The following is a 17,237-nucleotide window of genomic DNA, read 5'->3' on the forward strand; positions in this document are numbered from 1 at the left end:
GGGGTTCCAATTTCCTCCCACCATTTGAAACTTACCAGGGTTTGCAGGTTAATTGGAGGGAATCCCAATTACCTGCCTCTCCTCATTGTCCTTCCAATTAGTTCCTTTTAGATCATTTTCATACTTCTTTTGTATGCTACAGTTCACTACTACCTCTTTAGTCTCTAACCACTTACTGCTGAAAAGAAAATCCTCTTGTTAATTTTAGTTTGTTTGACATTCATCTTCATTCTGGACTCTGCCCAACAATACTGCATTTTTATCAATGTGTCAACTAGATTACCCCAGTAATCTTAAATACCTTCACAACTTCTTCTGTTCCAAGGAGAAAAAAACTTGCTTTATCACATAACCAAAATCCATCATCCCTGTAATCACTTTGGCACCTTCTCTAAAGCCTTTACCTCTTTTCCAACATTTGACACCCAGAAACTGCCATAAATATATTAATTGAGGCCAAACCATTGTCTTCTAAAGACAAAATGTTTGTTCTTGTAGTAATTTGAGAAAATTACTCTCTCAACTGAACTTGACTATGGAAATACACCTACAGAATCTGAGTGAGTGTCTTTGCTTCTACTTCTGGGTTTGATATGAGGATACCCCACTCCTGAGAAAGAAACAGCATCTGCGTCAATGGATTTAGGTGGGTAAGGGTTGCACAGGTCCAGATCCACCCTCTCGACATCCCCTCCCAGATTCAGTGGCGTGGTGAGGTCCAAGATGGCTGGGGGATGTTCTGTTGCAGTGAATGGCCAGACCAAGCTTTGATGCAAGTAATGCCCTTTCCGCGCTTCACAGCACATATTTGAAGATGGCCGTTGACCCTATGAGAGGGTTTGTCCACCCTTTGACAGGTCTTGTTTTTCATTTTGCAGTGTGTCTAGCCGTCCTCTGCACCAGGCAAGCCTAGTGGGGGAGCCAGTTTAGTTGCTGACCACCCGACCATGCAACAGGTAGTACTGGGTTACATGGTACCAGTAGCACTCAGACAAGTGACCTGACATACCATGAGTGGGTGTAATTGTATGTTGGCAAGAGAGAGGATACTTATCTGTTCATATTGCCCTGGCGAACCTTTCTGTGGCTAACTAGTGGTTTGCATCTTGGAGTGTAGCCTCTGTATTTCTATCATTGCTATATAAAGTACTCTGTTTGACCTGCTGAGTTTTTCCAGCAGTGTGTTTTTACTTCAACCACTGTGTCTGCAGACTTGCATGTTTTACTTCTGAATTACTGAAGATTTCAGATTTATTGTCAGAATACATGCACAACATCACATATAACCCTGAGATTCTTTTTCCTGCAGGCAAGGCAGAATTACCACTTTTTGGTAGTGCAAAAAAAACTCTACACAGTGTAAACAAATAAAGAAATGTAAACAAACTGACTGCAATACAGAGAGGAAAAAACAATCAAGTGCAAGAGTCCTTAAATGAGTCCCTGATGGAGTTTGTTGTTGAGGAGTCTGATGGTGGAGGGGGAGCAGCTGTTCCTTAACCTGGTGGTGCGAGTCTGTGGCACCGTGTAGTGAACTGGGATTCATTAGAAGTGTCCTGCACTGACACTGGCCCCGCCTCCTGGCTCCTCCCCCAGGAGCCCGTATATAACCCTGGTTTCCCACCTAAACCCTGAATCCTACCTGTGTTGTGAGCTAATAAAAGTTGTTAGTTCTCCCTCCTGTTGAGTATGAGCTTTTATCTACACTACAATTTTATTAGCTCACTAACAAGGATGGAAGCGTTGCTCAAGCCCAGTATGCTGTTGATAGACCCCCAGACCCCGATGTGGCTGAGGAGTTTGAATATTGGTTAGACTGCTTCCAGGCCTACCTGAATGCGACCAGGAACATCTTCCACACAAACGAGCTCCAGAGGTTGGTGCTCATCTCAAGGGTAGGGATGAAGGGGTACACAGTTGTCCGAGACTGCCTAACGTACGAGGAGGCTGTCATCAAGGCGCTGAAAGCCCGCTACATGAAGGCTCCGAATGTCCTAGTGAGGCACTGGCTCACCCTATGCTGCCAACAGCGCATAGAGTTGATTGATGAATACCTCCTGGATCTGCGGACGCTGGCTAAAAAGTGCAGGTATGAGGCCGCTCTGGGCAGCGTCTGGGAAGATGAACAGATCTGAGACACCCTGGTCACAGGGGTCTGCTCGAAGTACATGAGGCAGCGACTGCTCGAGTCAGGAAGGACCTCGCTATCCACATTGAGCTGGCCAAATCACTGGAACAGGCCAGTCTCGAGAATGATGATCTGGAGGCCAGTGAACTTGCGCTCTTGGGTGAGCACCTGCTGTTCCCGCTACAGCAGCCCCTGCTCTAACGGCTGCTGCTTCCCGAGCCCAGGAGCGCTTTTTCTGTGGCAAGGGACAGCACCCTCATGCCTGCTGCCCGGCCAAAGACTTGACATGCTCCAACTGTGGGAAGAAGGGACATCGGACGAAGGTCTGCCACATGATGGGAGGTCCAGAGAAGTCTACGTCCTGTACCGCCCCTGGATCTGATTCCAGCCACAAGCTGTTTGTGTTGGACTTGCCCGAGATTGGCTGCTGTGCAACCCACTGCCAACAGAAATGGCATGAAAAGGCTCGGCGGCCATCTTGTAGCAGCGTGATTTTGAATTCAGCGCTATCATTGTCAGAGGAGGAAGGAGGGCGGCCATCTTGCTGCACCATGAGATCGGCACCATCTTACCTCCACAGGACGACTCAGGACAGAGGGGGCCACTCGAGGGAAAAGCACGGCGTCTCCAGTGACTTGGCGTCACTGATCCTCGACCAGAATAGATCAGCAACTCGATGGTGACGGTTAAGGTAAACAGACATTCAACAAGTGCTTGATTGACACGGGCTCCACAGAAGGTTTCGTAGACTCATGGACTGTGCAAAAATATAACTTAAAAATGTACTCCTCTCATTACTGAATCTTCCTAGCGTCCTAGTCACATTCAGCCCATGTACAAAAACATTGTATAGTTCATCCGTCGTTTGAGGGGGGGGGGGGGAGGAATTTTGTAAAATTCGCATGTACATTTTAGATGAATTATGTGCTCCAGTATTGTTGGGTCTGGACATCCTGTGTCACCTTAAAAGCGTGACCTTGGAGTTTTCTGGTCCCCTTCCCCCAGTAACAGTTCAGAAGTCCCTCAAAACCAGAACCCACTTGCAGCCTCTCCTCGCTGAACATCGACCCCCCCCACCTCTGTTCCCAAACCTGTCTGCTGACTGTAAGCCCATTGCCACCAAGAGCAGGAGGTACAGCACAGCAAACAGGGAGTTCATAAAGTTGGAGACCAAGCGCCTGCTGGAGGTGGGGATTGACCCATGGAGAGCACAAGTGGTGGTAGTAAAGGGGGAAAACAAGTCCAGGTTAGTGATTGACTATAGCCAAACAATTAAAAGATGCACACTCCTGGACAAATATGCCCTCCCTCGCATTTCAGATATGGTGAATGATATTGTGCAGTATCCAGTCTATTCGACCATCAACCTGAAAGCTGCTTATCACCAGCTGCCTATCCGTTCCAAGGACTGCCCGTACACAGCATTTGAGGCTAACGGTTGACTCTATCAGTTCCGGAGGTCCCTTTCGGTATAACCAATGGGGTCTCTATTTTCCAGCGGCAGATGGACAGGATGGTGAGTCGTGTGGATCCTTGATGATCGCTGCTGCTCTTCGATGGCAGTGTCCCCTGGAGATGTTCTCGACGGTGGGGAGGGTTTTGCCTGTGATGTCCGAGGCCGTGTCCACTACCTTTTGCAGGGCTTTACACTCGGGGGTATTAGTGTCCCCATACTAGACCGTGATGCAGCCGGTCAGCACACTTTCCACCACACATCTGTAGAAATTTGCCAGGGTTTCTGTATCATCGCAAACTCCTGAGGAAGTCGAAGCGCTGACGTGCTTTCCTCACGATGACATTGGTGTGTTGGGGCCAGGAAAGACCCTCCCAGAGAGTGACTCCCAAAAAGAAGATCAAGCCGGAAACGTTGGTGATGCATCTGTACCTTGGTGCTTGACCTGCAGACTTTTTCCAGCTTCATGTTTTCACTCGACGACGGTGCCCACACACTTCAGACCTCACCTCAAACCGCCACTTTCCACTCCGACCTGCGCCTGCGCCCTGGCTCCTCGCCCGCGCCTGCGCACTGGCGCCGTGAGGCAGCGGACGACAGCCGCTCGAGCTGGCGGGGACGGTGAGTGATGGAGGGCGGGAAGTGCACTGACAGGGCGGCGGTAGTCTCGCAGCTGCTCGAGGGAAGCCCCAGGTCGTGGTGGGGGGATCCCCAGGACGAGTAGGCGGCAGCGTCCCGACCTCCCGCGCCGATGACCGGCCTGGGCCGGGCCGGGCCGGGGGCTGAATGAACGAGCAGGCAGGCACACGAGTCGCAAAACATGGTCCATGTCACGATTAAACACCGAGTTGTCACGGTCGCAAAGCGTGGAAGTGAGCCTTTCGGCCCGTGCCGTCTAACCCAGTCCCACTTGCCAGCACTCCAACTCCCGTTAAAATGCAGTGAAAGTCTCCCTCCACCATCCCTCGGGATGCCAGTCAGTGGAACTAGAAGGGCCGAAGGGCCTGCTTTTCTGCTCTCGTGTTCTACGGTTCCATTTAACTTAAATGTCCCAAGGAAATAAATCAAGCAAAACACGTCCAAGTCAATAAACAAAACTAGATTTTACACACAAAGTGAGAGGTGAAGGAAAACATTTAAGAGTTTAGCACATCGAGCATTTAAGGCCCCAGTAGTCTTTATGGTGGGGATTAAATGCAGTGGTGCTGAGCAAAAGTTCAAGGTTTTTTTTTTCTTCCTGTTGTGATACTAGAAGGTTTGCGCCTTGAAATCTCACCACAGTCTTGAACATAAAATTCTAAGTTGACACTCTAGTGCAGTACAGATGGGTGTTGCGTTGTTAGAAGTGCCTCCTTTTGATGTTCGGAATCTGCCTTTTATGTTTTGTTGACATTAAAAATCCAAGGGCTTTTATTTGAAATTCATTCACAGTGTTCTTTGATCTTATCTTTGATGCCCTATCACTATTTTTCTCCAAATGTAATGACCTGATCTACTCATTTGTTATTTAATACACGAAAGTATTGGAGAAATTATTAGATTGTTCATGTTCAAGTTTATTACCATATATAGTAAGCAGGGTTTGCTTCAACTCCAGTAAATCAACTCTAAATGCCTTCAGCAATCTAAAGTAGAAGAAAGACCAGTGCCACACTATTTTGTGCCCTTGGCCTGGGTGGAAGGGGTGGAGAGTTGTTGAGTGCAATACCTGATGTGTCGTTTGACGTGTGACATACCACTTCCTCCCTCTTGTAGGACGATCATGATGGAGAGGTGCTGGAGCTTTTGGAATGTCTCTTCAACAGGGCCCCTCTGAGGTCTGCTCCCTTAGCAGCTGTCTGCTTGGCCTAATGGTAGTGCCAGCTCTGAGTAGAAGAGCAAGAGCATTTTAGAATGAGTTATGTTACAATGAAAGATAAGTTAGTGCATAGAAAGGGCAGTGTGAGATTAGTGTTGTGAGGTTCATTCAGGAGCCTGATGGATGCAGGAAAGAAATTGTCTTTAAACCTGTTGGTGTGCAAGTTTACATCTTTGCAAGAAAAATAGAGGGTTATGGGTGAGGGGTAGGGAAGGTTTAGATCAGTGGTTTTCAAACCTTTTCTTTCCACTCACATCCCATTTTAAGTAATCCCTATCCCATAGGTGATTTGTGATTAGTAAGGGATTACTTAAAGTGGGATGTGAGTGGGAAGGGAAGGTTGAGAATCCCTGCTCTAGAGCCAATTGTTACTGAAATATTTTGCTTGAGAAAAATTGTCATTGACCCATTTCCTTTGGAGTTATGAAACTGTGCAAATAACAAGTCAATTAGGTACAATTATAACAGTGGTTTTCAAGCTTTTTCTTTCCACCCACGTACCACCTTAAGCAATCCCTTACTAATCACAAAGCACCTATGGCATAGGGAATACTTAAGTGGAATGTGAGTTGGAAGAAAAAGGTTGGGAAACCAATATTCTAGAAGGAAGAAGAAAGTGCGGCTAGGGTAAGATGGATCCTTCAGTATGTTGGCTGCCTTTTGCAGATGGTGGAAAGTGTAGATGGGTGAGAAGGAGGTTTATGTGATGCTCTGAGCTGCAGGTGGTGACCTTCTGCAGCTTATTCTGATCTTGATCAGAGTAACTTCTGTTCCATACTGTGATGTATCCAGCAAGGATACTTGGGGTGCACTTGTAAAACTTGTTAAGGGACTTGTTGAATTTCCTTAGCCTTCCAAGAAAGTATGTAGCGATGTCTATGGCATTTTCAACATAATAATAACAGAAAAGATGTTCTGCAACTGTGTTCTGAGGTTGTGAAGGGCCCTTTGGAAATTTGAGTCTACAAAGACGTGAAAATTGGAAAGAAGAATAATGTCCAAATGAGGAGCTGCAGAAATCTCTTGGTTAGAAAGGGCCAAAGTATAAACAACTGAGAGTTGAATGGTGCAAGGGAGAGAATGGGATGAGTGGTGAGCAGTACAAGGAGATGGTCAAAGTTATCCACAACACTGATTGAGACTGTGGGAAATGGAATGTAATGCATATTTACATGCAGAGAACTTGTGGGTGAGGGGGAAGGAATTGGACAGGTCACTAGTGAATTCCTCAGGGAAGACCTTGATAAAAGATTAAAATAATTCTAAATAAAAAGTAGAATCCAAGTTGGGTAAGGAGTAAAGATATCTCAGTGACAAAATGTTTATGACTGCTGAATGATTGCCAGAGAATTTTATGTCCATTGCTTTTTTCATGATGGAGAATTGCTGGTTACAGCAGAATTTTGCAGAGGACAACAGCTATTCTATTTTTTAATCATAAGTTGAGCAGAACCTGAATGACTATTATTAGTTTCAACAAGTGCATCTCTGTCATCCAGAAACTGCCAAACATCCCTCTTAGTACATCTCCATGCTTGCTGTCATCTGAATTATGAGTCTCCAGGTTGTATTCCATTCCCACACCTCCCACTCATCAATGTCAAGATAAATGCTTCAGATTTTAATTACATCTTTTGACTAGGTTATTTCCTTTAACTGCATCAACTGCTTCATTTTTTTTGCTCAAGGAATCAATATTTCAAAGTCAGATTTAAATCTTGTAAATCTTATGGGGCCCCCCTAAAATTCTTGGTCCATGGGAAATGGAGGAAATTACTGATGTGTGGCTAGTGGTTCATAACATCCAACAATCGGCAGTGCATTGATGGGTAGTCAAATAATGTTGTGTTGTAGCAGATAGGAATAGTGTGGATGTGGAAATAGGCATGCTGTATCATATACTGTATATCTAATCTCTATGGATAGTTATCAGTGCTGACCTTGGCTTGATTACAGCACAAAACTGCTTAGACTCCCTACTTTCCAGCTTGATTTCATGAGAATTGTGTTTTATTGAGTCTTAGTTGTGCTACATAATAAAAGGCCTTTTAGCCCACTGCGTCTGTGCCTGTCTATATTAATCCTATTTGCTTGTTCAAATTCCATTTTCTTTTGTGCCCTGCTCATCCAAATACCTGTCAAGATGCCTCTTAAATGTTATTATTGTTCCTGTTTCAATCATCACCTTCAACAGCCCAATCCAGATATCAGCTATTCTTGTGCTGAACAGTTTACTTCTCAGACTCGTTAGAAAAATTACCATTTTTCCAATGTGGCAAATTACTGTGTAAATGCTGACAATTAATAGGAGGTGGGACCATTGTAAATAGTTTTCCTGTTTTCCAGACCATTAAACAAATATTTTATATGGGTTTTTGTGCTGTGAATTTATACTTAAATATTACCTTACAATGATTTGGTTGTAATTTCTGTGGATTATCTTGGTAGCTGGTGGAAGGTTGTGGTTTTTGAAAGTCATGTGTATGCTGTCATAATTTTTATCTGGCCTTTTTACGTCAGTAAATTGTCTGTGAATGATTTACATGCTAATTCTACTTTGTTCGTTGTTTTTAAATTGTAGCAGAATGATTAAACTACTCTAGCTCAGTGCTGAAATGCCATTCAGTTAAACCAACACATCTGTTTTTTGCTCCCTTGGAAAATTATTATAGATCACAGCCCAAATTACTGTATTGCACAAAGCCCTCTCTTTTTGCCAGTACTTTGACTGATTCATGATGTCCTACGTATGCCTCATGCTCTTTGATATCATCTACTTCAATCAGTTAACAAACATAAAATGAGCATGGTCTATTGAAATGTGCTTTCCCTAAGGTGTTGCAGAATGAAATGCACGTGATCTCAGTAGTAATCTTTCTATTTATTTATTTATTTATTTTTAAATTTTTTATTTTTCACACCATAAATCATATTAGCCATGATGTACACCTTTTCTTTTTCACACATATACAGTGACTTTTTCTGAGCTGGGTTTTGCAGGGACAGGTGAAGCAGGTTGAGTGGACCATGGTACAACTGCCCAAATCCGTAGCATGTGGTCACACTGACACTGCCCATTCTTGTTTTTCTCAGACTTTAAATCTATCACATCTTCTGAATGTAAATTTGAATTTTTGAATCAATTGCACATTTAGTAAGAGCAAGGACTGGATCTGATTGAATTGCTCCACAGTTGTGTGAATGGACTGACCATCTTCAATGCTGTTACTGATTTTAGCGTATCCATTGTATATGCAACATATATATGAGATTACATGCCCACTTAGATTCAGCCAAGACTGACTTATTAGAACCATAGAATGTCAGTTTGTGTCTTGTATTCATTTTATCAAGTTCCTTTTTGCAAAGCTCTTTATTATTGTGCAAATAATATTTTGATATCGTCCTTTCAAAAAATTATACAGCACAACTTATTTATGCTGACTAAGTTGTCTACTTGAGCTAGTCCCATTTCTCTGCATTTGGTTCCTATCCTTTCAAACCTTTCCTATCCATGTAGTAAAAACACCGAAAAGCTGCTCTTTTCAGCGACTATAGGAGTCAAAGAAATATTGCTGACATTTCAGGCCTGAACCCTACAGATGCTGAATAGACCAGCTAAGTTCCTCCAGCATTTCAGTGTTTTTACTACAATTACAGCATCTGCAGCCTATTGTGTTTCTCTTTCTTATCCATGTCACTATCTAAATGTCTTTTAATCTTTGTCATTGTACCTGTCTCATCCATTTCCTCTACCAGTTCTTTCCATGTACTCTTCTGATCACTCCAACACGGCTGGAGCAGCATCAGTGGGAGAAAAAGAATGGTCAATGTTTCAGGGGTGAAACATGAAAGTCTGCCATTGCTGAGATTGTAGTGAAAACACAGAAATGCTGGAGGAACTAACTCAGCATGTCTTCCACCAACCATATGAGGTTAAAATATAACTGACATTTCCGGCCTAATGTTGTTTCCTTGTTCAAGAAAGGAAACAAGGATAATACCAAGAAATTATAGGCTGGAAAGCCTCACATCAGTAGTAGGGAAACTATGGGAAAGGATACAGATAAGATTTGTACACCTTTTTTTAAAATTTAATTTTTAAATTTTTCACACTATAAACCATATTGACCAAGATACATACAGACATTTTTCTTCTTGAATATATACAGTGTCATTTTCTCCCCCTTTTTCCCCCCTCCTTTCCCTCCCTCCCTCACCCCCTTCCCCATTTATTTGAAGTAGATTTGTACACCTTTGAAAGATCATGGTCAGGGCCTGTTCCTACTCTGTTTCTCATTTTGTCATCTTTAGGAGAGTTGATTCAGTCCCTACAACCCTTTAGATGGAAAAAAACCTCCTCTAATCGATCCAGCAGAATATTCAGTCTCCACGAATTAAATTATTTCCTAAGCAACTTGAGTATTCTCCAGAACAAAAAGGTTATGTAGTGATTTGAAATAGTTAGGTTTTTTGAAAAATGAGTTGGTTAGCAGTTAAAGAGAAATGTGTAACTTCTGAGGGCTCTCGAGGAGCAGGTGACTTCACCTTAGAATCCAGCTCATTCAGAATCAGAATTTATTGTCATGAACAAGACATGATATTCGGTGTTTTGCGGAAGCCTCATCGTGCAAACGTACATATTATAACCATCTTACAACATTACTATAAAAAAAAGATAACAATAATAATGCATGAAAAGTCAGACAGTGTCTTTGGTTCATTAATTATTCAGGAATCTTATGGCAGTGGGGAAGAAGCTGTCCTTGTGCCACTGAGTACTCCTCTTTAGGCTCCTGTACCTTTTCCCCAATGATAACAGAGTGAAGAGGGCATGGCCTGGGTGGTGGAGTCTTTGAGGATAAAGACTGCTTTTTTTAAGACATTACCTCATGTAGATGTCCTTGATGGAGTGAAGTGTGGTGCCTGTGATGTCGCAGGCCAAATTAACAACCCTCTGGAATTTATTCTTGTCATGAGAGTTGGCGCGTCCATACCAAGCAGTGATGCAACCAGCCAGAATGCTTTTCATGGTACACCTGTAAAAGTTTACAAGAGTCTTTGATGACAAACTGAATCTTCTCAGACACCTCACAAAGTATAGCTGCTAGCGAGCCTTCAACATGGAAACTCCAGGACAGATCCTCAGAGATGTTGACACACAGGAATTTGAAGTTCTTGACCCTCTCCATTACTGAGCCCTCAATAAAGGCTGGGTCGTGTTCTCCCGACTCCCTCCTGAAGTTCACAATCATCTGCTTGGTTTTGCTAACGTTGAGTGCAAGGTTGTTGATGTGACACCAATCAAAGAGCTGATCTATCTCCCTCCTGTAAGCTTCCTCAGTGATATACCAAACTGTCTCAGACACCACACAAAGTATGGCACTAGTGAGTCTTTTTTGTGATTACATCAACATGGAGGCTCCACGATAGATCCTCAGAGATGTTGACACTCAGTAATTTGAAGTTCTCGACCTTCTCCACTACTGAGCCCTCGATGAGGACTGGGTTGTGTTCCCCTGACCCCCTCCTGAAGTCCACAATCATCTGCTTAGTCTTGCTGATGTTGAGCGCAAGATTGTTGTCATTACACTATTCAACAAGCTGATTTATCTCTTCCTCATTGCTGTTTGCGAAACTGCTGACAACTGTGGTGTTATCGACAACCTGTACGTGGCATTGGAATTGTGGCTAACCGCACTGTCATGGGTGTATAACAAGTGGAGCAGTGGGCTAAGCACACATCCTTGGGGTGCACCTGCATTGATGATCAGTGAGGAGGTATGTGGTTTCCAATTCATATTGATTATAGTCTTCTGATGAGAAAGTCAAGGTCCAGTTGCAGAGGTGGGTACAGAAGCCTAGAGTTTGTAGCTTCTTGACCAGCACTGAGAAATAATGGTATTAAAGGCTGAGCAGTAGTCTATGAGAGCAGCCATATGTATGAATTGCTGTTTTCGAGGTGATCCAGAACTGAGTAGAGAGCCAGCAATATTGCATCTGCTGTGGAGTGATTGTGACAATAAGCAAATTGCAGTGGGTCCAGATCTTTGCTCAGGTACATGTTAATTCTGGCCATGACCAGCCTCTCAAAGCATTTCATCACAGTAGAAACTAGTGCTACTGGGCAGTTGTCATTGAGGTAGCCCACACTACTCTTCTTGGGTTCCGGGATGATTGATGCCCTTTTGAAGCTGGTGGAACCTCTGACTGTTGCAATGAAAGGTTGAAAATGTCAAAATATTTGCTGATATTTCGCTTCTTGAAAATCAGATTGATTGGATAGGAGAGTGAAATTGCCTGATCAGCCATTAAATGATGGTACTGGCTTGAAGGGCTGAATAGCCTTCTCGACCTATCCTGTGAATCTTTGATAGAAGACTGAAAGCTGGAACAGATGTAGGAAGAACTATTGTGTCATTTTTGAAAGGAAGCATATCTGAAGATAACTGAAGTTCAGTACCAAGCATGCATTCTTGCACAATGTTAATACTCATCATTAACATGTTCTCTACCTCTGGCCCATACAACTTAAATTTTTGCATCAACTTCACTGTCAGACCTCAAGGCTGTCTTGGATTAGGATTCCAAATAACTACTGTGAGTACAACCAAATACAATATTGTCCCTAACTCTTCGTCATCAACTCGCTTGATAGTGAAAATGTTACATCCAGGCAACCATGTCATTCTCAGTCTTCTTGGGTTGGGTGGGGGCTATGGGGAGATAGGGGTTGCCTATGGGGAAGTGGAGGAAAAAGTAAGATGCTGATAATCACCCCAATTACTGATCCATGTAAAATAACACACAGCACCTGAGAGCATCTCTAAGTGCCATTGCTGTTTATCGTTGTGTGAGCCACTTTGTTTCAATTTCCTTAATGTAGTGGAAGGATTTGTGCAATCAAGGGATGATAAAATAGATGAATGATAACTAAACAGGCGATGAATATATTATCTATTATATCCTTATTTATAAAAATAACGTACCCTATAACCAGATACAAGTTTAGTGAAAATGTCCAAAACCATCTGCCATTCCTGAAATGTAATTGTATTTTCCTTGGCAGCCGTGTGCAATTTATCAGCAATGTGTGCAGGATTTCTTCTGTGCTCATCCCTGGACTCTTGCCAGGAATTAGTCAACCAGTGATCTTGCTGAGTAACTTAATCAGGCCCAGCTATTCAGAATTGAGCTGCAATTTTATAACTGTATTAGAAAATACCTTTCCATAATAGTCTCTTTATTTTCAATTTCTGGCATCTGCATAACTTTGCTTTTTATATCCCCAAGTTCATGTCGTGGTTTGTTATTTTTCTATTATCCAGAGGGAATTATGCCTGCTGATTTTTGTGTGTTCACAGCACAATATTTGCATTGTAATGAATCTTCCAAGCTCGATTAGTCACATGCAAGGTTGTAGTACAACCAATTTATCCAAGGTCAGCACCTCTGGATGATGCAGGAAGGTATTTTCACAGTGACCCAAAAACTAAGTGATTATTGCATTTGTAGATTGTTTATAAATAATAACCAGCCTTGTGTAAATTCTTGATGCAGTAACTTTTTATATCATGTTAAAAGGAACACCTCCTATGTTCTATCTGATCACAATATTAGATCTAGAGTGAATCCATCAAAATATTATTGTGTAGTTCAACCACACAACGAGCTGGGATTGGCATTGTGATAGATTCTGGAAAGCTAGTCAGTTGTGAATGTTGGTATAAGGATTTATTCCATAAGCAGAAATGCTAGGTTTTCAGTACATTGGTTTTGTTTGAGGACACTTCCAAAACTGAAAAATCAGACTGGTTACTTTATGGTCTAAACAGAAGGGAAGCAGATCGCATACACAAGCTGTGAGTAAAGTGACCTAAAGTAAAAGGCAGGCTAGTACAGATGAGATGCTCCAAAAAGTCACCAGTATGTTAAAGTGGTTTAGATTAGAAGTTCTCAGAAATCTCTCTTCAGGGTTTTCCTTGTCTGATGTCAGAATCAGATTCATGAACACATGTCATGATATTTGTTGTTTTGCAGCAGTAGTGTGGTGCAGAACAAGGTGCTATTACATATACCATGGGCTGTTGTGGGCTACTTGACAGATCTTAATTGTAATAATTAGTTAACAACTTTATTATGCCTGTGCCAGAATGATAATGGATCAAATAGACATTAGTTTTCTTAATATATAGAAATTTTCTATCGAGAAATAGGATCTGAAAATGAGATTCTTGAAAGTATTTAAACAGAAGGTAGATAAATGTTTCAAAGACCTGAGAATTCAGGACTACGAGGAACTGGCACAAAAATGGATGAGGCCTGGGTCCAATCAGTTAGCATTATATTGAATGGAGGAGCAGGTTTGAGGCTCAGGTGGATGACTCTTTCTTGTGTATTGTCCACCTGGGATATTCTCAACCAATTTCAGCCTGTTGACGACAAATATTTCATCAAACCGTGCATAGAAGATGTTCAGTCTGTCCAGAAGGGAGGCATCATTTGTCCTTAACTTGCAAGATTGACGTGATTAGTTATAGTCTTGATCCCTTGCCATCTGCATCTTGTGTTGTACAGATGTCTGTGGATCCTTTATGCGTACCCCGACTTGGCTTCTGGACTGCATGGGAGAGCTCATTCAATCATTATTATTGCAAATAATGCAGGTCAATTGCCAATTTTAAATTGGAGATGATGGAATTTCTTTTAACCAAAGTGTTAAGGGTGTAGTCTGGTTAGCTAAATTCTTATTTAGTGACATGACTGCCTCATGGGGATTACTTTGGGTTTTTTTTCTTCCTGTCTTGGGCAGGAAATGCAGTTGAATTCTTGATGTTTGTGCTGGTCAATTGTTCCATAAACTTGGCCTTGAGTAAAGGCTCTAACCTGAAACGCTGACAGTTCTTTTTTCTCCCACTGATGCTGCCTAATTCAAGATTCAATTTAGTATCATAGTAATAAAACAGTGTCATATTACATGAAATTTCTTTTTTCCTGCTGCAAGGCAGACAGAATTGCCATTGACAGAAATTGCCTAAGCGCCTCTTACAGTCAGAGAGAGAGAGAGAGAGAGAGAGAAAAGAGAATCCCCCCCAAAATCACCAAGTGTCGGTAGATTCACCTCCAGTGCTCCTGTAGCCACACAGAGTCCAGTCCAAATCACTCACTCCCCACGCTCCGAATCCGAACCTCTGACACAGCCAGGAACTCTTCAGTGCCCTCGGCACCTCTTCGCACCCCAGTTCCGATACCTGGTACCCATCCAGCCAGTTTAAGCCAGTCTTCAGCAGTTTGCGCCTGGCGCAAGTCTCCCAATAGCCGTCTTCAGCGGCTCACAGCTTCCGCGGGTTCCTCACCTCAAGTCGCCAACAGTCCATCACATGCATTGGCTCCTCAGCCACAGAGCCCCTCACTGGTCTGCTGCCATGGTCACCATCCTGTGAGTCATCTCCTCCACTTCTCCTTCTCAGACAGGGTGATTTTCCCATTCTCTGGTGCCTTGCTCCAGTCCTCCGCTTTCCCAGAGTCTGCAGCCGATTAATAGGTGCTGCCATCTTGGGCGCAGACCCACAGTCATGGGATTTCAAACCCTGTGCAGAGCTGATGGCAGTCAACTGGGTGGCTGGACCCCACGGGAGTGCTGCATCTCCATTCCCTTGCTCCCCGTAGGTCCACGCCATCCACTGAGTTCCTCCAGCAGCTTAATTTTAGTGTCTGCAGTCTCCAGTGTGGGCTGTCAAACTGTTGCTTCGCAGTTATCATTTTCCTACAATTTCAATTCCTATTCCATGAACTGTTTTGGCAAATAATACATTTTTTGCTAAAATTGTGTTTATATTATTTCTAGATATAATGATACTAAGATCTTGCATCATAATTTGCAGTTTACAGTAATGTATCTAAATGATCTTTGCAGCAAAGTACCAAAGATATCCCCACATAGAATGGTTATCAAAGTGATTTTGGTAATTTTCTTTTTCTTTTGCTGGTTATAAACTAACAAAAAACATAAATTGGAATAGTCATATATAATTAAGATGCAACTTTGCAAAGTTGCTACATGACATAACATTCAGTGAAAGCACATTTACTTTGATTAGTGACACAAATGAGTGGCGCCTTGTATCTTTACATGCAACGTTGGTCATTGCAACATAGATGGTCTAAATTTATTATTCCCGGTAAAATATTTCCGATGTGTTACAATTTTTGATAAAGTCTTCATGTCCACGTTGAATAAAGAAATCAGTCTGGAGACGCACAATTATCAAGATCTTTCCTTTTTTTAAAAAACACAGAAATGACAGCCTGGCTCAAAGGAGGATGCAATTTCTCTTCTCGAAATGAATCATTCAGTACTAAGTTTAGTTGCAGAATAAATTGTTTAGAGGATAATTTGTAAAACTCCATGGAAATCTATCTGGACCTGGAGATTTTCCTGATTGAAGAGAGGATATTGCTTTTTGTAGTTCTTCTTGTAAAATTGGAGTTTCCAAACTTTTTTTTAGTTTTCCTGGGCTATCATCAGTATATCCAAATGATCTAAAAAAAAAATTCATCAGATTATTTTGGGGGAGTCACGTGATGGAGTAATGGCCAGTCAGGGAACTCCAGCCCTCTCCGGAAAAGTTTAAAAAAAATACACAAAACACAAAGGTACAAGAATAAAAATTAAAACAAAGTAAAAGTAAAGGTGGGAAGAAAATGGCAGCGAAGAGAGAAAAGTCGAAAGCAACGGGAAGAAGAGAAGAAGAAAGAACGTCGGAAGAAGAAGGTGAAGGCCTTACCTGTCTGAGGAGGCCCGCCGCAGAGAGAGAAGCCCGCTCCCTAAGGTCAGTGGAAGTCCCGAGCTTGGGACTACAAAAATGGCTCACGGAGCCGAGTAAAAGTGCACAACCGCGCATGAAAAAAAACACACTGACGGGAGGGGGGAACAGCTGAGGAGTCGATCTCCACAGCTGAGGATGACAGCTGCAACACAGCAACAAGAAGAGAACACAGAAAACAACGAGAACAAGAAAGAAGAGAGTAAAAAGAAAACAAGGAAACAACAGATGACCAACCCAGAGGAAGAAGAAGAAGAACATAGAGAAATGGAAGAAGAAGGGAAAGGCAAGACAATGGATTTTTTTTTAAGAATATATGGAATCAGTAAAAGAATGGCAATTACAAGAATTTAATGAAATAAAAAGAAGAATTAAAAGTGCAGAAGAAAAAATGAATAAAATAGAGATGGTCATGTCAGATATAGGAAAAAGAATGGACAATGTGGAAGAATGAGAAACAATCGTAGAAATGGAAGTAGAGGAGTTAAAAGAGAAATTAGAAGAATCTAATAAAAAAGTTAAAGAAGCACAAGAGCTGTTAGCTCAGAAGATAGATATAATGGAAAACTATAATAGAAGAAATAATATAAAGATAGTGGGCCTTAAGGAAGATGAAGAAGGCAAGAATATGAGAGAATTTATAAAAGATTGGATCCCCAGGGTCCTAGGAAGACCAGAATTACAGGAAGAAATGGAAATAGAAAGGGCGCATAGAACATTAGCCCCGAAACCACAGCCACAGCAAAAAACCAAGATCCATTTTAGTAAAATTCTTAAGATATACAACAAGAGAAAATATATTGGAGAAAGCAATGAAGAAAATAAGAGAAGACAAAAAGCCACTGGAATACAAAGGTCAAAAAATGTTTTTCTATCCAGACATAAGTTTTGAACTCCTGAAGAAGAGAAAGGAGTTTAATACAGCAAAAACGATCCTATGGAAAGAAGGATATAAATTTATGTTAAAGTACC

The 17,237-nt window shown here is 42.2% G+C and overlaps 2 protein-coding genes across 2 annotated transcripts in view; one reads left to right on the forward strand and one right to left on the reverse strand.

The window, feature by feature from the left end:
* LOC138747225 (vasorin-like) overlaps positions 1–4,139 on the reverse strand; it is a 97,138-nt gene extending 92,999 nt beyond the window's left edge. The window contains exon 1 of the mRNA XM_069906258.1: positions 1,833–4,139. The gene's annotated coding sequence lies outside the window, so the exon portion shown is untranslated. The remainder of the gene's footprint in view (positions 1–1,832) is intronic.
* Positions 3,891–17,237, forward strand: part of tbc1d24 (TBC1 domain family, member 24) — a 45,660-nt gene continuing 32,313 nt past the window's right edge. Inside the window, exon 1 of the mRNA XM_069906260.1 lies at positions 3,891–4,202. The gene's annotated coding sequence lies outside the window, so the exon portion shown is untranslated. The remainder of the gene's footprint in view (positions 4,203–17,237) is intronic.

This window comes from Narcine bancroftii, chromosome 12 (assembly GCF_036971445.1).
Source record: "Narcine bancroftii isolate sNarBan1 chromosome 12, sNarBan1.hap1, whole genome shotgun sequence".
In the NCBI taxonomy this organism is placed as follows: Eukaryota; Metazoa; Chordata; class Chondrichthyes; order Torpediniformes; family Narcinidae; genus Narcine; species Narcine bancroftii.